The sequence below is a fragment of the Lonchura striata genome, chromosome 29 (genome assembly GCF_046129695.1).
Source record: "Lonchura striata isolate bLonStr1 chromosome 29, bLonStr1.mat, whole genome shotgun sequence".
Classification (NCBI taxonomy): Eukaryota; Metazoa; Chordata; class Aves; order Passeriformes; family Estrildidae; genus Lonchura; species Lonchura striata.
In genome coordinates this window covers 5,492,167-5,518,814 of record NC_134631.1, presented here as the reverse complement: position 1 = coordinate 5,518,814, position 26,648 = coordinate 5,492,167, and the positions used below count along the sequence as shown (strand labels likewise).

Sequence of the window (26,648 nt, the reverse complement as noted above, 5' to 3'; positions counted from 1 at the left end):
TTTCTCAGATGTTCCCAAATAGGTTGGGGGGAGGGAATACACAGCCCTGCTTTCCAGCTGCTCCCACCACTTCTGTCCCTGCCACTGACTTGAGACAAAGCCTATGAAATCCTGCTCAGCGTGGGCAAAAGAGACCTTGAAGGACTTAGTGTCAGGTCAAGGCTTCCTTTCCCTCCCAAAGCCTTCCCTTGGCAGCCTTGGGCAGGGGATTCATCCTCCCTCACTCCTCCTTCCCACAGACCTGCTCGGAACCACTCTGTTGGCACTTTCCATTCTCTGTGTCCGTCCTCAAGTGCGTTGCCAGCCTGGGTCAGTCCTGGCTCTGTCCTGAGCTCCCAGGAGCTCACAGGCTAAGATGGCAATGCTCAGCCACACCAGGGCCCTGCCCCTGCCAGCAGCACCCCCACAAGCAGCAGCGGCAGCAGCAGCAGCAGCAGCAGCAACAGCAGCAGCAGCAGCAGCAGCAGCTGCAGTCGCCTCTCGGCTGTTTGTGCCCCTGCACTGCAGCCCCTCCCGCTGGCACCAACGTTCCCTCGTGGCCTTGGAGACAGTCATGAATTCATCCATGGGGTCACAGAGCCATGGAATCCCAGAGTTCCAGGTTCCTGGAATCCTAGAGTAATTGAATCCTGAGAACCACACTCAGAGGAGGAGGAGGGGGAGGAGGAGAAGGACGAGGATGAGGAGGATGAGGAGGAGGAGGAGGATGAGGAGGACAAGGGGGAAGAGGAGGACAAGGAAGAGGAGGAGGATAAAGAGGAGGTGGAAGATGAGGAGGAGGAATAGGAGGAAGAAGAGAGAACGAGAACAAGGAGGATGATGAGGAGAATGATGAGGAGGAGAACTAGGAGGAGGAGGAGAAGAAGGAGGAAGAGGAGGACAAGGACGATGAGGAGGAGGAGAATGAGGATGAGGAAAAGGATGAAGATGAGTAGGACAAGGAGGATGAGGAGGAGAAGGAAGATGAACAGGAGGAGGAGGAGGACAAGGAGGAGAATAAAGAAAAGGAGGAGGACCAGGATGAGAAGGACAAGGAGGATGAGGACGAGCAGGATGGGGAGGACAAGGAGGAGGAGGAGGAAGATGAGGAGGAGGAGAAGGAGGAGAATGAGGATGAGGAGGAGGACGATGAGGAGGAGGAGGATAAGGATGAGCAGGACAAGGAGGAGGAGGAGGAGGAGGGGGAGGATTAGGATGACAAGGAGGACAAGGAGGAAGAGGACGAGGATGATGAGGAGGAGGAGGACGAGTAAATGGAGGAGGAGGACGAGGGGGAGAAAGAGGACAAGGAGGATGAGGAAGACCAGTAGGAGGAGGAAGAGGAGAAGGAGGAGGACGAGGACGAGGATGTGGATGAGGACAAGGATGGGAATGAGAAGGAGGAAGATGAGGAGGAAGGCGAGGAGGAGGAGGCGGAGAAGGGGTTGTTAAAAGAGCAGTTAAATAATGAGACCTGGGAACCTCTCCCCATGGAGAACCCATCTCCAGATGTGCTCCATGACCTTAACAATGGCCCCTGGGGAAATGGAAACCCCCTGGCTGTGCACGGCTGCTCCCAATGTGCAAATACAGCCCTGGGCAGTGAGACTGGGACTGCCTGGGTAATTGTTCTGGGTGTGATGGCCCTGGCAGGGCCAGCCCAGAGGCTGCAGGGCTGGACCCTCATCGACTGGAATTAGTTAGGATAAATCAGAAGCAAAGGAGAGTTAACAATAGAGGAACAGGAATCCAGATTTCTCCAGGACACTTTGGTTTGGTAACTGCTCACTGGAGCTTGGCCTTGCAAAGTGCTCATGTCATGGGAGGAGGAACTGATGCAGATTATCAAGGAGAAATTGAAGTAATTTGGTTAAACAATAGTGAACAAAATTGGATTATTCAAACCCATGACAAAGTAGCACAATTATTGATATTGTCAGTGTTTAGAACAATTGGAAAAAAAGGAGGTCCACTTCAAATCACTGCTGTTGGTGGAGATAAAGGGTTTAGATCCAGCAGTGCTAATAATGGAGCCAGAGTGTGGGTCCAGAGGCCAAAAGGCCCTCCCGAGGCAGCTGAAGGAACAGCTCCTGGGAAGGACAGCCGTGTTTGAATCCTGAAACCTGGGCAGGAATGATGGGAATGTGTCCCTGCAGCCAAGTGCTCTGTGTGAGAACAGGTAGATATCACAGGAGATTGTTTTACGCATCCTGCCAGCCCAAATCTCCCTGTTTGCCCCAGTGAAAACTCGTGACCTGGATTCCATCTAGGATGGAGACAGGGCCAGGCTCTTGTACTGCCCAAGGTGTATCCCTTGAAGGCCTTTTAATAAATACCTGCTTTATTCCTTTAACACTGCCTGGCTCTGTTCTAGGCAGCCTCTCAAGGCATCACCACCAAACCAAGGGAACACGGACCAGGTCTGTCTGTCTGGGCCTCCTGGGGACCACCTGGCCACCTTGGCATGTCCAGGGCTGCTTCTCACCTGCCCTGAAGCCCTGGGACTCTGGGCTTTCCTTCCTATGGGAGAGAACTCTCCTTCTCCTCCATGGGCCATGGCCAAAATCGGGATTCCTCCTCCAAAACTCTGTACATCCAAGGATTGCTCCCAAGTGAAAGCTGCCAGGACAGACAGGTCTGGCTGCCCTTGGCCTCTTGGAGACTGCCTCTCATCTGCTTTTGAAACCCTGGGGTCAGTGCTTTCCTTCCAATGAAAAGAATTGTCCTTCTCAAGGTGTCCGAGGTCAAAATTGAGATTCCTCCTCCCAAATTCTGTGTATGCAAGGATTCCTCCATGACAAAAGCAGCCAGGAAGAACAGGTCTGTTTGCATGAGCCTCCCAAGAGCCACCTCTTTCTTTTTCTGCCTTTGAAACACTGGGGCCCTGTGCTTTCCTTCCTATGGAAAAAACTGTCCTTCTCCAGGTGTCCATATCTGAAATTGGGATCCCACCTCTAAAATTCCCTATATCCAAGGGTTGCTCCCAGCCAAAATCTGCCAGTATCATCAAGTCTGGATGGCTTTGGTCTCTGGTGGCTGCCCCTGCCACACTGGAGCTCGGTTCATTCCTTCCCATGGAGATTACTGTGACACTGTGGGCACCTCATGGAACCAAGGGGATCATTGTGGCACCACTGGAGCCCATGGAACCAAGGGGCCATGGTGACACCGTGGGGCTTCATGGACCCAGAGACCATTGTGACTCTGTGGGGCCTGATGGAACCATGGAGATCATTCCGACCCTTCAGGGCCTGGTGTCACCAAGGGGGCATTGTGACACCTCAGGGCCTCCTGGAAGCCAGGGACCATTGGGACACTGTGGGGCCCCATGGAACTGAGGGAACATGGACCAGGTTTGGCTGGCTTGGCCTGCCGGGGGTCACCTGACAGGTCTGGCTGATGTTGGGATGCCAAAGGCTGCCTCTCATCAGCTCCTGGAGCACTGGGGCTCTGTGCTTTCCTTGCTTTGGAAAAGAACTGTCCCTCTCTTAACATACCCATTGTCAAAATTGGTACTCTCCATAAAAAATTTCCTATATGCAAGTGTATCTTGCAGAAAAAAACCTCCCAGTTCTGGCTGGCCATGTCCTCTGGTGATCATCTCTCATCCACCCAGGGAAAGACTAGGGCTCTGTTCCTTTATTCCTATGGAAAAGAATGGGTCTTCATCTCCAGGAACCATGGCCAAAATTAGAATTTAGCCTCCCAAATTCCATATTTCCAAAGAGTGCTCCCAGACAAAAGTAGCCAGGACAGACAGGTCTGGCTGGCTCTGTCCTCTGATGATTTTCTTAGACCATGAGCTGAATATTTTCATTTGAAAATACCTTGGATAGGGCCCAGAGATCTCCCAAGGAGGGGTTCTGAGGCCTCGGGCATATGACCACTACATATGGACAGAGGAGCTCTGTGCTCTGTGCTGCTGTGGTGGTTTTGCATCACAGAAGTGATGTCCTGAGAGAAGCTGCTAGCAGTTTCCTCTGTGTCTGACAAAAAACAATCAGTAATTAGCTTTGAGAATGGACAATCAGTTAAACTTAAGGAACTAAGGAATGCCTCTGTGCAGACACAAGTTAAAGGATGAGAAAGCCTGGCTGGGTTTCTTTCCCTTCAGGCCATAAAGAGGTGCCAAGGCCAGCCCAGCCCCATCTCAGCCTTCTGGCCTGGCTGCTGAGATCCTGGCCCTGCCCCAGCGCGGCCCAGCCTGACACAGCCCCAGCGCAGCCGCTGCAGAAACCTCCATGGCAAAACAGCTCTGGCCGCAAGCACCGAGCCCGGCCAGGCTCACGGAACCATCTGCAGCCCCAGGAGATATTGACTCTGCCAGTGCTGCCATCCTCCCTCCAGTGAGAGAAAAGGACACAGGGCAGGCACACAGAGGAGCAACATGAACACACCGAGGGCAGGGAAGGGGAAGTTGAGTCCCAGATGGGAGGGATGAGGAGATGCCTTGATCTTGGGGCTGGAATCCTCTGGTAAAACTATGGAGAAGGATGTCATTGATATATCAGACTCTCTTTTTTCTCTGTAAGGCATTGAAAAGTATGGGGAAATTACTTGTTTCTGCAAAGGCCTCCATGCTAAAGTAAGCAAATGTTGCAGTTGCTGTGATCCCATGAGAAGTTTGAACAGAGAAAGAGAGAGAAGTGATGAGAACCTGTGCCGCCAGGAAGAGGAAGACCTCTGTTCCCAGAGATGAAGATTATTTCAGAAATTGGTGAAAAGAACTTTTGCTATTAAACAGCTCATCTTTTAACTAATATCCCATAACATTGGCTATAAAGACAGCTGTAGGAAAAGCTGTGGAAAAATGGGAGGGACTTTACAATTACAGATTTTCCTGGGCATCTGCTATTCATGGAAATTAAAAGCCATGAGATAACTGTTTTCTTGTGGAGAAGTCTCCATAACATTAACAAGAGGAACTTTTCTCCCTTTTAGCTGACAATTTAGGTTTGATCTCTTTACATTGTCAGGTTGTACGGAGAGGGGAAGTGTTCTGAAAGTTTTGTTCTGATTCTTATTACCCTTTTAGTTACTGTTAATAAACTTGTCTTTAGAAATTTAAACTTTTCTTTTAAAGTTCTGAGCCTACTTTGCTATTCTCCTAACCCTATCTCACAGTATATTCTAGTGAGTGCACTGGTAATCAAGCAACACTGAACCAACCCACTAAATAATGCATTGGCCAAGAAATCTCAAACTGGCAAACCAAAACCACTACAGAAACTTCCTGATGAACTGCCCCAGACAAGAGGGAAATCAAGGCAGAGCCATGGTTTGTCAGGACTTGATGATCCTAATGAGCTCCGTGGTGCATTTGGAGCTGAGCCCTGGAACTTCAGGGCCTGAGAGGAGATTGCACAAAACTTTGCCAAAGGCAAAGTCAAGAGGAAACACCCAATTGTGTCTCAAGGCATTAATGGGACCCACTGAGGTCCATCCCCAACAAAGGCTCCTCATGGAGTCCTTGGAGGAGAGAACTGGAGGCCAGGATGGCACAAAAACCTCTCAGAGACTCAAAATGGCACAAAAACCTCTCAGATACATTCAGTGTGGAAAGGAGAATCCAAAGTACTTTAAAAACCTTGACTTTCTCGAAGTATTAATGAGCCCCACTGAGTGGCAGCAAAAAGCTCTCAAGGAACTCATTAAAGCAGATAATTGGGGGCATCATTGCACAAACCTGTCACAGAGCCCTACCAAAAGGGAAACACCAAGTACCTTAAAAGAACTAAAGTACCTTGAAGCATTCATGAGTCCCAATGAGTGTTGTTCCTGACAAAGCCTCTCCAGGGACTAATTAAAGCAGATAATTGGAGGCCATGATTGCACAAAGCTCTCAGAGACTCCAAGGCAAAATCCAAAGCCAAAGTCCTTTGAAAATCCTGCAGTCCCTGGGAGCATGAAGGAGCCCCCAGGGCCATTCCTGACCAAGGCTCCCCAGGGAATCCTTCCAGGAGATCCTTGAGGCCACTGGGATGTGGGCTAGGGGGGGATGCTGAGGGCAGGACAAGGGGCTGACAGTGCCCAGCCTGGCTGGGGCTGTGCCAGGAGGCCCCAGGGCCTCAGGACAAGGTGTCTCCTCACAGCCCTTGGTGGTACAGACCCTGCTGTGCCCCAGGGCACCAAGACTTGGCTTCTCTTTGTCCCCACCTGGCATCAGTGCCTCCAGTTCTCTGCTCTGCCTGGGGCCTGGGGACACTTTCTCAGTCGTGTCCCTCAGTGGGACCCATTAAAAGTCCAAGAAACTTTGGAGTTGGATTCTGACTTGGAGTTCAGGAGAGGTTTCTGCAGCTCCCGCTCAGGGCCTGATGTTCAGGGCTGAGCACAAAGCCCCAGAGGGTCATTAAAGTCCTTGTGCTGTGTCTGTGCTGCTGAACTGGGCCGGGCTCCTGGCACAGAGGGAGATCCTGGTAACCAAGCAGAGCTTCAAAAGCACATTTCTCTTGCTGAGCAGCTCTTCTCCCAGCCCAGCAGGGCTGGGGCACTGCCTGCAGCCAGCCCGGGCACAGCACAGAGGCACAGTGAGCTTCAATCAGTCAGGGCTGGGAAGGGGCTGAGAAGTGCCTGGGGCAGAATCACTGCCAGCCCTTGGCACAGGAACCTCTGGCTGCAGGACAATGCAGCTGCAGCTCCTGGAGAGATCTCCTAAAGCTGGAACATGCCAATGCCCACAGAGCCTGTGAGTGCATTCTCTGCTCATCTCCTGTGCAGAGCAGCCAGGGGTGCCCAGGGCTGTCCTGCAGAGCAGGGTCCTGCAGCCCAGGGCGCTGTGCTGGGCCAGGGACTCTGCTGCCTGCCAGGGACAGCTCTCAGCCGGCCCTGGAGCTGCTCCCAGCGCTGGCCAGGAGCTGTGGGGGGAAGGAGCCACCCTGAGCAGGGCAGGTGCTGCTGCTGAGAGGGGCTGGCTGGGGCAGGGCTGCTCCCAGCTCCAGACCAGCCTGGGCACAGCTCCGGAGGATACTTCCCAAAGAAGGTAAGCCTGGGATTGCTGTAAAGGTCAGGAGCTTTCCTGAGAGTGTTTTCAATTTCCTGCTTAGAGCCGGATGGGAATGTTGGGGTGGTGATAAAAATATTTTGGTTTTCATATATTTTTCAATCATCTGTAGCTCTGTAAATTGCTATTATATAGTTTTAAATCTATATTCCTTTTTTTACTCTATTAAACAATTAATTACCTTTATTAAATTACTATTATATACTTATATAATTGTAATACTTAACTGACTCTAGTATGTTTCCTACCTATCTCTAAGATTTAAGAACAATAAGCTGACTGTCTAAACACATTCCTGAAATACTGTATAGTCTTATTATCAGGAATAGGATCTGCAAGAAGAATACACACAATGTGAGTAGTTACAAGTAAAGTGTGGCAAAGAGCCCCTTGGACTTACTCCAACGGGTTGAGCCAGGGGTGTGTAACTGGGGCAACTGAATCTCCTACTGGATGTTCCTGTTAAATATCCTAATTAATCAACCTTTATGAATTGTTGAAATCAGGGTCTGGGTGTGCCCCATTCCCACTGAGACACCTGGAAGCTTCCAATAAAGATCTGGTTTTTACTTTACTGTTCTAACACTACTGCAAGGGCTTTTTTTTTTCTTTAATTATAGACAACAGGGGGTTGAGAGAAGCAGAACAGGAATTGTAATCCCAGAATGACAGAACATTCTGGGTTGAAAGGGACACACAAGATCATCAAAGGAATGTTTGAACATTTACAGAGACTCCAGAACTGTGACTTTGGCTGGTCAGTCTCTCTGCTGGGAGCCTCCCAAAGGGCCTTCAGCCACTCCTCAGCCCTGGGCAGCAGCAGCATCACCTCTGCAGGGCCCAGCAGGGCTCTCCTGAGCTGCCCTTGCCCAGCTGCACACAGAGCCTGCCCCAGCCAGGGCCCTGCACACAGGCAGGTTTCTGTAGGGCCGGGCCCAGGGCACACAGGGTGGGATGGGCTCTGTGAGCGCTGGCAGGGACAAGGCACCTCTCAGGAGGGGATGTCCAGGCCCAGGGAGATGCTCAGGGAAGCAGAGGGGGCTGAGCAGAGCAGTGATGGGTTAACAAGCACATCCAGCCCGTCACCTTCTCTCAGCCACAAGGAATCCTTTGCCTCTCACATCTCTCAGTGCCAAACTCTGAGTGCAGCAGGAATATTGGGGATTTCTGACCTCAGAGAGCCAGCAATGGTGTGTGGGTAGGAAAAACATTCCCTACATATTTTCCCTGCTGTCCATGTCCTCCAGACATGGTAGTGCAGATGTTACCAAACCCTTCTGCAGTATGAGCAATTCCCCTGACAACTCCTGAATATCCAGCCTTGTCCCTCTGCCACATGGCCACAAACCCAGGGCAGCAGGGCAGGGATGGCTCCTTGAGTGCCCCCACACACAGCCCTGCCTGCTCCTGGCACACTCAGCCAGCACAACTGGAGCTCAGGCAGGGACCTGGGTGAAGGTTTTCCCAGAGCAGAAACAAGGGTGGCTGAGTCCCAGCAGGACAGCCTGCAGGGAATGGCCCAGGTTTGGCTCCAAGCAACCTCTCCTGACTTGTCCCTGTCCTTTCTCCATGAACAGGTGCCCATGTGCAGCCACAGCAAATGTCCAACAGCAGCTCCATCAGCCACTTCCTCCTGCTGGCACTGGCAGACACGCGGCAGCTGCAGCTCCTGCACTTCTGCCTCTTCCTGGGCATCTCCCTGGCTGCCCGCCTGGGCAACAGCCTCATCATCAGCGCCGTAGCCTGTGGCCACCACCTGCACACGCCCATGTTCTTCTTCCTGCTCAACCTGGCCCTCAGCGACCTGGGCTCCATCTGCACCACTGTCCCCAAAGCCATACACAATTCCCTCTGGGACACCAGCACCATCTCCTACACAGAATGTGCTGCTCAGGTCTTGTTCTTCATGTTCTTCATCTCAGCAGAGTATTTCCTCCTGACCATCATGTGCTACGACCGCTTCATGTCCATCTGCAAACCCCTGCACTACGGGACCCTCCTGGGCAGCAGAGCTTGTGCCCACATGGCAGCAGCTGCCTGGGCCAGTGGCTTTCTCTATTCACTGCTGCACACAGCCAATACATTTTCCCTGCCCCTGTGCCATGGCAATGTCCTGGGCCAGTTATTCTGTGAAATCCCCCAGATCCTCAAGCTCTCCTGCTCCAAATCCTCCCTCAGGGAACTTGGGTTTCTTGCTGTTAGTGTGTGTGTAGGACTCGGATGTTTTGTGTTCATTGTTTTCTCCTATGTGCAGATCTTCAGGGCTGTGCTGAGGATCCCCTCTGAGCAGGGACAGCACAAAGCCTTTTCCACCTGCCTCCCTCACCTGGCTGTGGTCTCTCTGTTCCTCAGCACTGCAGCGTTTGGCAATCTCAAGCCCCCCTCGATGTCCTCCCCATCCCTGGATCTGGCCCTGTCAGTTCTGTACTCAGTGATGCCTCTAGCCCTGAACCCCCTCATCTACAGCCTGAGGAACCAGGAGCTCAAGGCTGCACTATGGAGACTGATGAGAGGAAGGTTTCAGGAACATTAAACTACTGACCAATTTCTGCAAATAACCTGTAATAAAAGTAATCTGTGATGCTTCTTATTGGTTTCATTTTGGAGGTTCTTTTTCTTTGTTTTATTTCTTAATCTTGTCCACAAAGGAAAGCCATTCCATATGCCATTTCTCATTTTGCTTCTTTCCACCTTCCTTGTGCCCACAGACTGTGTCAATGAGGGGCTGCACTCTCAGTGGCTTTAAAGGAACTAAAGGATCTCTCAGCAGAGTTTTCTGCAGAGATGTGCTTTTGTTGACTTCTCTGGAGCTGCAGCAGCATTGTCTGTGTGCAGAGCTGGGGCAGATCAGTGCTGGCACAGCAGCTCTGCTTCTGCTGGCCACACCATTCCTGATCCAGGCCAGGAGCCATTGGCCTTCTTGGTCACCTGGGCACACTGCTGGCTCATGTCCAGTCTGCTGTCCATCAGTCCCTGCAGGTCCCTTTCTGCCTGGCTGCTGTCCAGCCCCTCTCTCCCCAGCCTGTAGCACTGCAGGGGTTGTTGTGGCCAAAGTGCAGGACCCGGCACTTGGACTTGTTAAACCTCACCTTGTTGGATTTGGGCCCTGGATCCAGCCTGTCCAGGGCCCTGTGCTGAGCCCTTCTACCCTCCAGCAGATCAACACTCCCAGACAACTTGGTGTCCCCAGGGTTCCATGAGGCCCCAGAGTGTCCCAATGGTCTCCATGATTCCATGATGCCTCCCAGTGTCACAATGTCCCTTTAGTTCCATGGGACCCCTTGGTGTCACAAAGTTTCTTGGATCCTTGGGCCCTGCAGTGTCACAATGTCACCGTGGTCCCCCAAGGCCCTGCAGTGTCACAGTGGATCCTTGGTTCCATGAGGCCTGGCAGGGCAGCAATGCTCTCCTTGGTCCCTCAGTGTCACAAAGGCCTCTTGGTCCCAAGGGACACTGTCAGTCTGTGGTGGTGGCGGGCACAACTTTCCCTGGGAGTGTTTTGTGCTCACGGGTAGGAGCCATGGGAGCCCAGCACACACACACACACACAAACACACACACACACGGAGCTGCTCAGCAGTGAGGACACGGGAGGGCCCAGGCATGGAGCTCCAGCGAGGGTTTATCTGGCGGTCAAGGGGTCTGGGGGTTAAAGACAAAGGAGGGTTTAGGGTATAAATACAGGAACAGAGGGGGTTGAGGAGAGCATCAGGGATGTCAGGGTTTAGGGGTGGTACACAGGAAAAGGGACTAATAGGGAATGCCAGGGTGGATAGGCGGGGACATAAAGCAATGAGAAGACAGGGAAGGGAGAACTTGCTAGAACATGAACATATGAGGGTAAAAAGGTTAGGAAAGGCCAACAGGCCAATTTGGAGGACAGATCTGGGACAAATTAACACAGTGCTGCAGAGTACCATGGGGGAAGCTTCTGTCCTCACCCTGAGCTGTGAGGAATGCCCAGAGTCTAAGGTGCATCTCTCCAGGGCATTGCTGTTGCCCTCTCCCCAGTAAGCTCACAGGCCTCCACACAAACACACTGGAGATGTCTGGGGCCATTCATCATTTCTCTGCTCTCAGCACCGAGGCAATGGACTCTGGCACAGCACTGAGCTTATGCCTGTGGCAACCACCCCTGGCCATGGGGCTCCATGGAACTGCTTTCAGGAAACCCCCCAAGAGTTTTGGAGTGCCCCAAAACTGCTTCAGGAATGTGAGATACCCCAGCATCTCTTCATGAATGTAGACTATTCAAAAACTCACTCAGTAACGGGTTCCCCCTATCTTAATCATCCCCAAACTTTGGCTGTCTATTCCAGACCCCACCCCACCTCCCCAATGCCAACCCCAACTCATCCCACCCATTCTGGACATCAAGACCTCTTCCCAGGCTGTACTTCCCCCATTTCACACCTCCCAAACCCCATCCCACCCATCCCGCCCCACCCAATGCCCATCCTGATTTGCATCCCACTTTGCCCAATCTCCTTGCAACCTAATTTCACCCTGAGATGCAGTGGAAGCAAGTAGTTTTGGGGTGGGATTCAGTAGTTTTTAGTGGCACTGAGTTGTTTTGAGCTGACAGATCTGTCCCTCTCACCTTTGGAGTGCCAAGAAATAAAGACAACTAAACCAAATACGCTCAACACACCCATTTCCTCACAGATATCTCCTGTAATCCAAGACTCCCCAAAACACAAGTAAAATGTGAGGCTTTAGATGACTTTGATGAATTTGCTGATTTTTACCACAGTTTTCTGTGTTTTGAATGGAGGAAGATAAAAGATAACTGGAGCAAAAATAAAAGGAACACCAGCCACTTCCATCTGTGTATCACAGAGAATGTGGTCACCAGGGCTCTGACCAGGGTGGTCCTCTGATGGGGATGGAGCTGGAGCAGCACACGAAGCTCTTCCTGCAGGTGGGGTTCTCGTAGGGCTTCCCTTACTGGTGGCTCCGTTGGTGCCAGGCAAAGAATGAGCGGTCTGAGAAGCTCTTCCCACACCGGGGACACTCGTAGGGCCTCTCCCCGGTGTGGATGGGCCAGTGGGTGACAAAGGCAGAGCTGCAGCTGAAGCCCTTCCCACACTCTCCACACTGCAGGGCCCTGAGACCAAGGGACCATTGTGACACTGTGGGGTTTCATGGAATCCTGGAGAGCACTGTGACATTTCTGGGCCTCATGGAACCAAGAGGACTGTAGTGACACTGTGTGACTCCAGGGAATGTCAGGATCATTGTGACACTGAGAGGCTCCATCAAACCAAGGGTCCATTGTGACACCACAGGGCCTCAGGGAACCGTGGAGACCATTATGACTCTTTGGGGTGTCATGGGACCAAGGGACCATTGTGACATGGTGAGACCCAAGGGAGCCAAAGGTCCATTGTGACATTGGAAGGCCTCATGGAATCATGGAGACACCATTAAGAGACTTCACAGCCTCATGGAACCAAGGGGCCATTGTGACACTGTGGGGCACCATGGAACCAAGGAGACCATGGTGACACTGAGGAGACTCATGGGATCATTGAAACCATTGGGACACTATGAGGCCCCCTGGAATAAGCAAATCATTGTGAAACTGCGATGTGGCTGCAACTCTCTGGCCACAGAGCTGCAGGCACAACTTTCCCAGGCATCATCTTGGGGAAGGCTGTGAGAAGATCAGAGAAAAGAATGAGAAACAATTCTTATCTTTACTTGCTGCACCTGCTGTTGCGAACATTGGAATGTGTTATGGAGATTTGTTTGCCAAAAGGTGATTTCTTAAATGGCCAGTGGTGCTGTTGTTTGCATTCAATGACCAAACTGGTCTGAGTGCATCGGACTGTCTGTAAGCACGATGAGTTTTTCTGAATTAGTATAGTATAGTATAGTATAGTATAGTATAGTATAGTATAGTATAATAAAGCAATTGATCAGCCTTCTGGAATCACGGAGTCAATGCTAATTATCATCATGATGGGGATATTATGCTACAATTCTGTGAGGTCTCATGGCACCAGTGAGACCATTGTGAACCTGGAGGTCCCCACAGAACCAAGGGGACCATTGTGACACTGTGGGGCCTCGTGAAACCAAGAGGCCTTTGTGGCACTGCAGGGCTGCAGGGAACCAAAGGTCCATTGTGACACTGCAGGGCCTCGTGTCATCAGTGTTCCATTGTGACGCTGTGGAGCCAAAGGAGACCATTGTGACATCGCAAACCCCAGGGTCCAAAGGTCCATTGTGACATTGTGGCCTCATGGAACAGAGGAGTTCCGTGTCATTGTGGGGCCTGGGGAACCACGGAGACCCCTGGGACACTGTGGGGTCCCAAGGAACCAAGGAAACATGGAACAGGTCTGGCTGGTTTGGCCTCCAGGGGCTGCCTGACAGCTTGGCACCTGCAGGGTCTCTTCTCATCTGCTATTGAAGCACTGGGGTTCGGGGCTTTTCTTCCTATGGAAAAGAACTCTCCTTCTTCTCTAGGCACACATGGCCAGAACTGGGGTTTCACCTCCATTTCCTTATATCCAGGGATTGTTCCCATGGACATATTGGCAGGACAAATCTGGCAGGCAGTCATTTGGTAAGGGTCACTGCTTATCTGCTTCCAAAATACGGGGGAAGGATCCAAGCTTTCCTTCCTTTGGGAAAGAACTGTCCTGCTTCTCCAGGTGCTCATGGCCAAAATTGAGATTGTCTCCAAAATTCCCTATCTCCAAAGATTGCCACCAGACAAAATCTGCCACTCCTGACAAGTCTGCCTGGCCTTGGCCTAATGAGACTCTCACCTGCCTTCCAAACAGTGGGGCTCTGTGCTTTCCTTCCTATGGAATAGAACTGTCCTTCTCCTGCAGGTGCCAATGGCCATATTGGTATTTCACCTCCAATGTTGACTGTTGTGACAGACTGGAGGAGATTGTTGGCTGGAAACATTTCATGTGTAGGGGAGGAAGGGACGGGATCAGCCTTGCCCTGCCCTGGAACCCCAGCACTGCCCTGCCCTGGAACCCCAATCCCCCCAGAGCCTCTATCCCAGCCCAGCAGTGTCTGCCAGTCCCTGGCACAGCACAGGCAATGCTCCACAGCCACCTCTGGAGCCCCAGCCCAGCTCCTGAGTGACCAAATGACCCCAAGTCCCACCTGGGGGAAGGGCCCAGGAACACCAAGGGTTATTTAAGGCTGACCGCAAGGCAAGCACACATCTTGACCCTACCTGCTCTTGGAATTTCCATCTGAACACCACTGGAATCCAGGAGTTGGTAGCTGAGTGTGTGCTTCTCTGTATCTTATTTTTTCTCTCTTTCTGTATCTACCTCTTCTATTTCTGTACTCTTGCAAATATTGATTAACTTAAAATTGAACAGGCTCAGAGTTTGTGAAGTTGAATGGGCCATCATAATGCTTTGAGAAGTTTTTTTTGTTGATTGAATGCCGTATTAAAACGTTTGCCAAAGTTTCACTGATTTTCTAAATTTCCCAGTAAAGGCTGTTTTGTTGCTTAGAGCTCCTGAGAAAATCTTGATAGTATTGCTTCAGTGCATCCAACTCAGAGGATACAGATTATTGTCATTCCTTTCAAATGTCTCCTTGAGAGAGTTTTTTAGTGCATGGGGGTCAAGGCTTGTGTGTCCTGCTTGGCACAGCCCAGGCAGGGCTTTCACAGCCCCATCCCACACTCCATTTCCCACCTGGAGCTGCTGGTGCCTCTGAGTTCTGCTGCCCCAGCCCCAGGGACGCTCTCCTTGTCTGCCCATTCCCCCAGGGTCTCTGGGCAGGGATGGCCTCAGTGGGGGCTGCTGACATCCTCAGCAACTTGGAGGCTGCTGCTGAATTTTACTGCTCCAGAGGCTTCTTCAGCCTTCAGCTCTTCAGTTCAGGAATTCAGTGCCTCAGGACTCATTAACATTCAGAATATTTGAACTAAGCCAAGCCTCTGGGAATAATTAAAGTTTCCAAATCTTTTGTGGTTGATTAGACAGATTTCAGGAGCCTATTTAAAGTGAATACACTATATTTACAAAGACCATGAGAAAAGATTTCTTAGCTTCTCTTTAGATATTTTTTCCTGTTAATTCATTGATAAGTGCAATCTCCAATTGACACTGAATGCAAGCACCTCCTTATGCAGTTGGAATAGATATGAAAATCAAGACCCTTTGTGGCTGACAATCCATCAGACTCTGTCCCTACCCCCACCCCACCATTTCCCCCATCCAAGCCCTGGCACTCAGAGCAGCCTTGTGCAAATCTGAGCTCCCTCCAGCCCAGGCTGCACCTTCAGGTTTCAGCTCCTGGGCTCCAACTCCCACCTGCTTTCCTTGGAGAAGGAGCTGCCCCAGACACAGAGGGATGTTCATTTATTGCCAGCCAGCAAAGCCAAGGGAAGGCACAGCTCCATCAAATGCAAAAGTCATTCCTCTGCTGGCTATTAAATCCACTGTGCACAGCAGACAGTCTCAGAGCAATGGAAAACACCTTCTGTGCCCAGCACAGATCCCAAGGTCCCCCAAACCCTTCCTGCCCCGATTCTGCACAGATTTGCTCTTTGCACACACGAGTCACAGGCTGAAGGCAGGAGCTCCCTCCATGCCCAGAGGGAGGAAAAGAGGGAAAGCGGATGAAGAGCTCTCCTGTGCAGAGCCAAGGTCCAAGTGCTCCTGCAGTGGAAACCACAACTCATCAGGTTTGTGTCCTTTGGGCTCAGGGACTGGTGGCACTCAGAAGCACAGAAAGGTTTCTTGCCAACAAACACAAGTTCCACATTTGAACAATTTAATAACCATCACAGCTCTCCCCTCAGCTCTCTGTGATGTCCCAGCAGCATTTGACATGTCCCCCATCCCCAAGGGATTTTCATACAGGAACAGTTTTAGACAAAGACATAAGAAAATGTAATTATGTAATAGGTATAAATATAAGTAAGGCATTGAATAATTATATATTTATTTTAACTTCAGAAAAATTTGAGAAGTCCCTGAAGCTCAAAGCATGAGACCAGTCAGTGGAGAGGCACTTGAATGACCAGAAAGCATCTGGAGGAATAAATCTGGGAGTAACAGGAAGGACATAGATGCAGCTGCTCTAGTGAAGAGATGTTCTTAGACAAGGCCATTTTTAAAAGGAGAAGTGGAAACTGAAGGAAGAGGGACAGGAAAGAATAAACTGAATCTTGGTGACTCAAGTAGATGCGAAGATCAGTATTTCTCCTCCTGCCATCAGTACACTTCCAGGAAATTACTGTTCCTAGAGGGAAAACGTTGCCATTTCTTAAAAGTACTCAAGTAACCTGGATAATAAAAACATGTCTGTATATTAGGAAACAGGAAGGTATTAAAACTGGTGCCCCTTTCCAGGCAGACATCAACATCAGCTGTGTGCCCATTACCAGGCAATGCCACCTGTGCCCTGAGGTGCCGAGCTGGGACTGGATCTCTCAGAGAGGAGCTGAGGGAGAGCAGAGCACCTTGCAAGCTGCAGGTCCCTGCCAGCCCCGCAGGGCTCCTGTGTCATCAACATCTGCTCTGCTCCAGTCTGGAACAGGACCCAGCATGGTGCCGGGACCATCAGAGAGCTGAGGTGTGTGCTGGAATTCCATGCTCTCCCCATGGCACAGCATCCCTGCATTTCCCTGCTCCAGCCTTGGTCTCCAGCAGAGCCATGGGGGCTCTTTGGGCTCCTGAGTGTTCCTGCAGCCCCCAAGGGCGGCTGAGCTCTGCCTTGGGCACAGGCAGCCCTGGCCAGCGCAGGCCATGCTCAGCAATTCCTTGTCTGTGCCCGGCCTTGCTGCCAGCCCCGGCAGCGGCTGCGTGGCCCCTCTGTGGCCCTGTGCTGGCCCAGCCATGGTGCCACAGCCCCTGTGCAGCCCAGCCCAGGACAGGAGCATTGCGGCTGGGAACGGCCCCTGTGCCGTGGGGCCCTGGGCAGCCTTGGGGCTCTGTGCCCCATGGCCTCCCTGCTGGGCAGCCTCTGCCAGCTCCTGCCGAGCCCGTGGCACCTGTGGGGCTGCACAGACAGCCCTGCCCGGGCTCTGCCGGCCTCGGGGCCAGCAGAGAGGCGGCCAGGGCTGGCCATGGCCGGGAACAGGTCCTGAGCCCCGCAGGAGGATGGAGCTGGGCCACAGCCAAACTCAGCCCAGGGCAGAGCTGGGCTCAGCAGCCAGGGCTGCCCAGGGCTGGCACAGACAGAGGCTGGCGCTGACAAATGTCCTGGGCCCCTCCCTGCTCTGTCCATGCCCCAAGGGCACAGAGCAGCCTCCTCTCTCGGGCTCTTGCCTGTTTTCAATGCCTGCCCAGGCGCTGGCCCTGCCCCACAAGGCCTGGGCTGAGTCCTGCCCCTGCCCGCTCAGCCAGGCTGAGATGGACACTGATGGTTCCTGTGCCAGGCTCTCCCAGCCCAGCCCAGCTCCCTGCCAGCTCTGCCAGCTGCCCTGAGCTCTGGGCAGCACCAAGGGCCTCTCCCCAGCACAGCCCAGCCGGCTCTGGCCCCACAGCTCTGCTCAGCCCAGGCTGCTCTGGGCACTGCCCCACGGCCTCAGCCCCTGCCAAGGGCACAGCAGCAGCTGCAGCTCAGCCAGGACTCAGCCCCACCATGGGGGAAGGGGCTTGGCCAAGGCCAAAGGAGCTCCCTGGCTGCCCTGCTCCCCTCTGCCTGAGGTGCTGAGAGCTCTGCAGCCCCTCCTGCCATCCCATCTGCCCAGGCCAGCACAAGAGCCCCGGCCCTGGGGCCCTCCAGAGCTGCTCCTGCTCCAGGCCCAGGGCCCATCGCAGAGCTGGGGCAGCCACAGAGCTGTGCCCATTTCTGCTCATTGCTGCTCTGATGGGGATGGATCCTCAGCCACTTGGAGGTAGCTGACGGATTTTACTGCTCCAGAGTCCTCTTCTTTCTTGAGCTCTTCAGTTCAGGATTTCAAAGGGGAAAGCTCATATACATTTGTTTAAAACGCCCAAACAAGAAAATCACCTGGGAATAATTGAAGTTGTCAACTCTTCTGTGGCTAATAAGACAGATTTCAGAAGTGTATTCAAAGATAATGTACATTGAAAACAATGAAGTGATAATGGTTTTGTCCTGCTTTCTTTTCTTGTTTATCGATTGATATAATCAATGTCCAATTGATATTGATCCCCAGCACCTTCTAATGCAGTCTAAACATATATGAGAATCAAGACTCTTGGTGACTGACATTCAATCACTCTTTTGTCCCCACCCCCTCGCCACATTTCCGTCTTTCATACCCTGGCACTCCTATGGATCAGGAATGGTGTGGCCAGCAGGAGCAGGGCACTGATTCTTCCCCTGTGTTTGGCACTGGTTGGGCAGCACCTCGAGTGCTGTGTCCAGTTCTGGGCCCCCAGTTTTGGAAGGACCTGGAGGGCTGGTGTAGAGAGCTTGGCAGAAGAATAGTTAAATAGCAAGGGACATGAAACTGTAAAATTAGTCAAAGTATGAAGGGCTACGTGACTGCTGTAAGGTCTCCATGACCCTGAAAGCAGGTGGTGTGCAGAAATCAGGATGATTGAAACTGCTTGGTATGTATAAAAGATAAAGAGGAACAAAGAAGTACTAACTACAAGGACAGTAGAGCAAGATAGTAGCACAAGTCACATAGCAACCAATCATGAGCTCGGCTTTTGCAATATGTATGAGCTAATTAACGAACATATATAAACTGTGTAATCTGTCACAATAAACTGAGACTTGATGATCATGATAGCATGAGTCTTGTCTCCCGCGGCACCCCCCAACAGGCTGGAATGTGTCCAGAGAAGGGCAGCAAGGCTGGTGAGGGGTCTGCAGCACAAGTCCTGTGAGAAGCGGCTGAGAGAACTGGGATTTTATCCTGGTGACACTGTGAGGCCCAAGGATCCAAGGGACTTTGTGACATCAAGGGGTCCCATGGAACCAAAGGGACATTGTGACACTGGGAGGCCTCATGGAATCATGGAGACCATTGGGACACTCTGGGCCTCATGGAATCAAGGTGACACCAAGTTTGCTGCGAGTATTGATCTGCTGGAGGGTAGGTAGGCTCTACACAGGGCCCTGGACAGGCTGGATCCAGGGCCCAAATCCAACAAGGTGAGGTTTAACAAGTCCAAGTGCCGAGTCCTGCACTTTGGCCACAACAACCCCTGCAGCGCTACAGGCTGGGGACAGAGGGGCTGGACAGCAGCCAGGCAGAAAGGGACCTGCAGGGACTGATGGACAGCAGGCTGGACATGAGCCAGCAGTGTGCCCAGGTGGCCAAGAAGGCCAATGGCTCCTGGCTTGGATCAGGAATGGTGTGGCCAGCAGGACCAGAGCTGCTGAGCCAGCCCTGATCTGCCCCAGCTCTGCACACAGACATTGCTGCTGCAGCTCCAGAGAAGGCAACAAAATGACATCTTTGCAGAAATCTTTCCTGGAAGATCCTCTAGTTCCTTGAAAACTACTAAAAATTAAAAATGGCACAAACAATGACATTTATTGTGGACAATATGAAAAAAGTAAAACAAAGGGTAAAACAATCCATAACCAAACCATAAAAAATTATCAAAGATTACTTTTATTACAAGTGATGGCAGAAATTGGACAGCAGTTTAATGTTCCTGAAAGCATCCAGTCACCAGTCTCCTCACTGCAGCCTTGAGCTCCTGGTTCCTCAGGCTGTAGATGAGGGGGTTCAGGACTGGAGGCACCACCGAGTACAGAACTGACAGGGACAGATCCAGAGATGGGGAAGAGATGGAGGGGGGCTTCAGGTGAGCAAATATGCCAGTGCTGAGGAACAGAGAGACCACGGCCAGGTGAGGGAGGCAGGTGGAAAAGGCTTTGTGCCGTCCCTGCTCAGAGGGGATCCTCAGCACAGCCCTGAAGATCTGCACATAGGAGAAAACACTGAACACAAAACATCCGAAAAGCAAACATGCAGTAACAGCAATGAGCCCAAGTTCCTTGAGGTGGGAATTGGAGCAGAAGAGCTTGAGGATCTGTGGGATATCACAGAAGAACTGGCCCAGGGCATTGCCATGGCACAGGAATAGGGAAAATGTATTGGCCGTGTGCAGCAGAGCATTGAGAAAGGCACTGGCCCAGGCAGCTGCTGCCATGTGGGCACAAGCTCTGCTGCCCAGGAGGGTCCCGTAGTGCAGGGGTTTGCAGATGGACACGTAGTGGGTGTAGCACATGATGGTCAGGAGGAAATACTCTGATCCAAGGAAGAAGAATATCAGAAAGACTTGAGCAGCACATCCGTTGTAGGAGATGGTGGTGGTGTTTCAGAGGGAATTGTGCATGGCTTTGGGGACAGTGGTGCAGATGGAGCCCAGGTCACTGAGGGCCAGGCTGAGCAGGAAGAAGAACATGGGCGTGTGCAGGTGGTGGCCACAGGCTACGGCGCTGATGATGAGGCCGTTGCCCAGGAGGGCAGCCAGGGAGATGCCCAGGAAGAGGCAGAAGTGCAGGAGCTGCAGCTGCCGCGTGTCTGCCAGTGCCAGCAGGAGGAAGTGGCTGATGGAGCTGCTGTTGGACATTTGCTGTGGCTGCACATGGGCACCTGTTCATGGAGAAAGGACAGGGACAAGTCAGGAGAGGCTGCTTGGAGCCAAACCTGGGCCATTCCCTGCAGACTGTCCTGCTGGGACTCACCCACCCTTGTTCCTGCTCTGGGAAAACCTTCACCCAGGTCCCTGCCTGAGCTCCAGTTGTGCTGGCTGAGTGTGCCAGGAGCAGACAGGCCTGTATGGGGGGCCTCTCGAGGAACCATCCCTGCCCCACTGCCCTGGGTTTGTGGCCATGTGGCAGAGGGACTAGGCTGGATATTCAAGATTTGTCAGGGGAATCACTCCTACTGCAGAAAGGCTCGGTACCATCTGCACTCACACTTCTAAAGGACATGGAGAGCAGGAAAGAATTTTTGCCATTATTTTCTTACCCACACATCATTGCTGGCACTCTGAGGTCAGAAATCCCCGGCATTCCTGCTGCACTCAGAGTTTGCCACTGAGAGATGTGAGAGGCAAAGGATTCCCTGTGGCTGAGGGAAGGTGAGGGGCTGGATGGGCTTGTTACTCCAGCACTGCTCTGCTCAGCCCCCTCTTCTTCCCTGAGCATCTCCCTGGGCCTGGACATTCCCTCCTGAGAGGTGCCTTGTCCCTGCCAGCGCTCACAGAGCCCATCCCACCCTGTGTTCCCTGGGCCCGGCCCTACAGAAACCTGCCTGTGTGCAGGGCCCTGGCTGGGGCAGGCTCTGTGTGCAGCTGGGCAAGGGCAGCTCAGGAGAGCCCTGCTGGGCCCTGCAGAGGTGATGCTGCTGCTGCCCAGGGCTGAGGAGTGGCTGAAGGCCCTTTGGGAGGCTCCCAGCAGAGACACTGACCAGCCAAAGTCACAGTTCTGGAGTCTCTGTAAATGTTCAAACATTCCTTTGATGATCCCGTGTGTCCCTTTCAACTTAGAATGTTCTGTGATTTTGGGACTACAATTTCTGTTCTGCTTCTCTCATCCCCCTATTGTCTATAATCAAAAGAGAAAAAAATCCCCTTGCAACAGTGTTAAAACAGTAAAGTAAAAACCAGACCTTTCTTGGAATCTTCCAGGTGTCCCAGTGGGGATGGGGCACACCCAGACCCTGATTTCAACAATTCATAAAGGTTGATTAATTAGGATATTTAACAGGAACGTCCAGCAGGAGATTCAGTTGCCCCAGTTACACACCCCTGCCTCAACACATTGCAGTAGGTCCAAGGATTTCTTTGCCCCAGTTTTAGTTATGACTGTTCACATTCTGGTCAAAACCAAAATATGCTTCTTGTAGGCCCTCTTCCTGATAATAAGACTATGCAGTATTTCAGGAATATATTTTGACAGTCAGTTTATTGTACTAAAATCTAAGAGAAAGGTAGGAAACATACTAGTGTCAGCAAAGATTAGAGTTATATAAGAACATCATAGTAGTTTGATAAAGCTAATTAAGAGTTTAATGGAGTTTAGTAAGGATTATAGTTTTATAATCCTAAAATAGTAATTTACAGAGCTACGAGTATATGAAAAATGTATAAAAAGCAAAAATTTTTTTGTCACCACCCCAACATTGTCATCCTGCTCCAAGCAGGAAATTGAAAACACTCTCAGGAAAGCTCCTGACCTTTACAGCAATCCCAGGCTTACCTTGTTTGGGAAGTGTCCTGCGGAGCTGTGCCCAGGCTGGTCTGGAGCTGGGAGCAGCCCTGCCCCAGCCAGCCCCTCTCAGCAGCAGCACCTGCCCTGCTCAGGGTGGCTCCTTCCCCCCACAGCTCCTGGCCAGCGCTGGGAGCAGCTCCAGGGCCGGCTGAGAGCTGTCCCTGGCAGGCAGCAGAGTCCCTGGCCCAGCACAGCGCCCTGGGCTGCAGGACCCTGCTCTGCAGGACAGCCCTGGGCACCCCTGGCTGCTCTGCACAGGAGATGAGCAGAGAATGCACTCACAGGCTCTGTGGGCATTGGCATGTTCCAGCTTTAGGAGATCACTGCAGGAGCTGCAGCTGCATTGTCCTGCAGCCAGAGGTTCCTGTGCCAAGGGCTGGCAGTGATTCTGCCCCAGGCACTTCTCAGCCCCTTCCCAGCCCTGACTGATTGAAGCTCTCTGTGCCTCTGTGCTGTGCCCGGGCTGGCTGCAGGCAGTGCCCCAGCCCTGCTGTGTGGGAACTTTGGGTTTGGCTGGGGTTCTCGTGTGGTGGTAGAGCTTCTTCTTTAACCCGTGTTTTCAAAGGAAAACTCCACAGTTTCTTCTTGTTTGGTCTCAAGATGTTTTATTGCTAGTTATCTAACAGATTAAGTTTTCAGGCTGCGGCTCTTTGGTCAGTGGCCCAGGTAGAGAGGCACATACTCTTGACGCCTTGACTGGTGTCCTCTTCTCTCTCCGCCTAGGGCTGTTGCTATCTTTTATAAGATATATTACGTATAACATGTTTATAATTATTCTTCAATACTTATTATTTATGTTACTAAGTGTTTTTCTATTCTAAACTAATCTATGAGTGCCAACATTATCAAGAACATGGAGGTAAGGAAGAAGAAAGAAGAAGGATGGGTTTAGCCCACTTTCTTCCATCTTAGAACTTCTGACCCCTATGTACAAAGTAAAAACCCCCCTGTATATGTACTAAAACCCCCCTGTACACTACTAAAAAATATTTCTCTCTATTTTGTGACTATATTTACTATACTATTTAGCACTTTGTGACTGCTTGTTCTACCTTCAAAGTTGGTAATTCATTCCATGGTTCAAACTCGAAATCACAGCTAAATCCAGCTGCCTGCTGGGGTCCAGACTGCGTCTGACTACGGCTTGGAACCTCTAAAAATGTCTGAGAGGCATTTTGAGTTCCCACATCTCCCCTCCCTGTTTGAACTAAAAATATTTGCTTTGCCACTTTGTTCAAGGCCCTTCGAATACACATGAAAATGCATGGCATGACAAGCAGAAGAACTATAAGCCTTATAAGAATATATGATATTACTTTTAAAATTTCTTTCCACATTGGTGAGAGATCAAAAAGGTTAAAGAAATTATCCCACTAGGACCCTGTTACTTTTTTCAGCTTGGTGATATTATTTTTTATTTGTTTTATATTTTCATGAATGGATTTTGAATGATCTGACAAGTTCATGCAGCACATCTCCTTAAATTCTTTACATCTGTGCCCATGTGACAGTAGCAAATAATCAATTGCTGCTCTGTTTTGAAGCACTGCCTGTCTTGCACTGCTGATATCTGTTAACATGTCACTCAGTGCAGACGAAATGGCACGACTGTGTTTGCTCAGCCAGCAAGCTATGTGGTCTAATTGTGTCAAGGCCACCCCCGATGCTGTTTGGGGCGAGAAGATTGCAACTGCAATTCTCTGAGCCTTGTCTTAGGTATAAACATCATCATCACAATTTGGACTATATTGATTAAGGGATCTTTTTTCTTTGCATGTCTGCTCCTTTAAAGTTTTTAAATCAGGTGCAATTAATGAGAGTTCCCTAATGTTGTATGGACTGCCCTTGATTTTTGTAGGGATAGTAGGCTAAACTTTGTCTCTGCAAATCAAAAACACTCCCTTCGGTAAAGTGACTGGGTGTTGAAGGGATGCTTTGCTTGTCACCTTGGTGTAATTGCACCAAGATGATGCATTTTTATAAAAAGATTGATTTGGAGTGACATCTATTGTATGATTATCTGTCTTTGCCACTCCCACTGGATTAAATTTGATAAAATATTTCATTTTTGTTGACCTAAAAATATCTAGCTCTGGAGGTTCTAGGTGAGCCACAGGAAGGTATGGTGTCTAAACATGCCACCCTTCTATAGGATCTGAAAAGGTTTTTAAAACCTTTAGAGGGATATTTTTTGGAATTGGCTACTCCTTCACTGGCACACTTACCAAACATGTTGAAAATGGTTTCCCTGGCTTTGAATGAGTTAGACAAATATTGTTTAGACCCGCTGCCTTTGCCAAAGTTTCCCACACATTTTCCCTTGGTTGTTTCATGGGAAAGTCTGTCTCATTGTCTAAAGTAACGGACAAGAGAATGAGACACATGAATACTACTTGTCTAAACTCTATGTCTATGTCCCCAACCTTTGTGAAAAACCCTGCAATGCAGCAATATTCAAATGACACTTAATTTCCTCGAAAAACCCTAAGTCTCTGAATAATTAATTGTTGTCTGACGAGATGTTTGCAGCGTCTTTGTCTGCCTCTGTCTGCGTGTTCTCTTCTTTGCTCCTCGGGTCTGCATTTACCTGCTTTTGTATTTGAAAAGGTTTCACATGCCTCGCTGACACCCATTTCGGTCCTCGCTCTGTGGAAACACAAGCGAAACCCTTGCCCTAAGTTATTAATGTAAATGGACTTTTAATTTGTCCTGATTCTGGATTTCTGATTAAAACTAAAGGATTTTCTCTTAACTTTGCTTGTGTACTGTTTGTAAAATGCCTAACAATTGGTGGTGTGGGCTTTGAGAAAGAACTATTTAAAAAATTTAATACATATAGAGCTTTGTTTAGCCGCATATAAGGTGTTGAGCTTGCCTCTCCCCTTTTCTGTTTATCTAAAAGGGATTTCAGGGTGTGATGTGTTCTTTCAATGATTGCTTGACTTGAGGGAGAATAAGGAATACTAAAAATGTGTTTTACTTCTTATTTTTTTAAAAATTTGTTAAGTACTTTATTTGTATAAGTCGGACCATTATTTGTTTTTATTTCTTGTGGCACCCCGAGTGATGCAAAAGCTTGCAAAAAGTGTCTGCAGGCATGTTCTGCGGTTTCCCCTGTATGTAATGATGCAAAAATTGCCCCTGAAAATGTGTCAACTGAGACATGGATATTTTTGAGCCTCCCAAAAGATGGGTATTTTGTGACATCAGCCTGCCAGAGCTGAAGACTCTGCAATCCCCTTGGATTGACAGCTCCTGTAGACGCAGGAGGCTGCACAAGCTGACAGTCTGGACAAGCATTGATGATCTTCCTCGCCTGACTTTTGGAGAGGCGAAAGGATTCCATCAATGCCTGTGCATTTTGATGGAAAAATGCATGGCTCAATTTTGCCTGCTCAAAAATATCCGGCAATGTCTGAGATATTATCATTGTGAGTTTGTTTGCTTGAGTATTTCCCTCTGCTAAGAACTCTGGGAGTGATGAGTGTGCCCTGATATGTGTAACAAAATATTTGTGTTCTCTATTTTCTAAAATTGTTTTCATGCATGACAGATATGAATATAAAATTTCATTGTCAGTGTGTTTCAAAAGTGATCCTTCTAACCGTTTGACCACATTTGCAACATATGCTGAATCTGTGACCAGATTGAGAGGTTCCTGAAACAATTGAAAAACCCTGACAACTGCTGGTAATTCTACAATTTGTGGTGAACTCTGTACCATTTTTATGTCTGATTCCCACTCTCCTGTTTTTGAATTTTGCCATGTAACTACTGATTTGTGAGTTTTTCTTGAACCATTGGTGAACATTGTCACCCCTTCCACTGGTTCTTGGCTTATTTTTGGCTTTTCTCTGAGACTTACTTTCGCATTCAGCATCCTGTGAGCTGGAAAATGAACAGTACAAATTCTTGGATAACCTAACAGAGCAATTGCAAAATCTTGTGATTTCTGCATCGCCCATTCAAAATATACTTTTTTCAAAGGAACATGAATAACTGAGAAATCTCTGCCTGACATTGTTAACAACCTGGTTCTCGCTTTAATGATAATCTGTGCTACCATTTCTAGATCTGTAAGAATTGTTTTTGAGGGCCTGTAAGCTAAGAAAACCCACTCTATCAACAAAAGAGGGTCTATTTGAGACAAATCTTATTGGAAAATTAACTTATATAATTGTGCTGTTTCCCCCAACACTGCTAAATGAAAAGGCAATGATTCTACAAAGCGATGTGTTTGTCTCTGCTGAATTATGTCTGTGATCTTTTCAAGATCCTTTTTTGCTTCAGGCGTCAGAGTTCTGGGAGATTTGATGTTATTGTCCCCTCTCAAAAGATCGAGCAACGACGAGATGTCATCATTGGTGATTCTCAGGATCGGTCTCATCCAGTTGATCTCCCCCAAAAGCTGTTGCAAGTCCTGGAGATTGGTGACCTTTGTGTTGATTTCCAGTTTCTGTGGCCTTATTGTTTGTTTCGTGATTTTCCACTCCAGGTATTTTTAAGGTGTAATTTCTTGTAT

General features: G+C 50.0%; 1 protein-coding gene and 1 pseudogene across 1 annotated transcript in view; one reads left to right on the top strand and one right to left on the bottom strand.

Moving 5' to 3' along the window:
- LOC144247624 (uncharacterized) overlaps window positions 1-26,648 on the top strand; it is a 1,666,419-nt gene that overhangs the window by 448,768 nt on the left and 1,191,003 nt on the right. The gene's annotated exons all lie outside the window — the stretch shown is intronic.
- On the bottom strand, window positions 9,603-20,481 carry LOC144247604 (olfactory receptor 14A16-like; annotated as a pseudogene).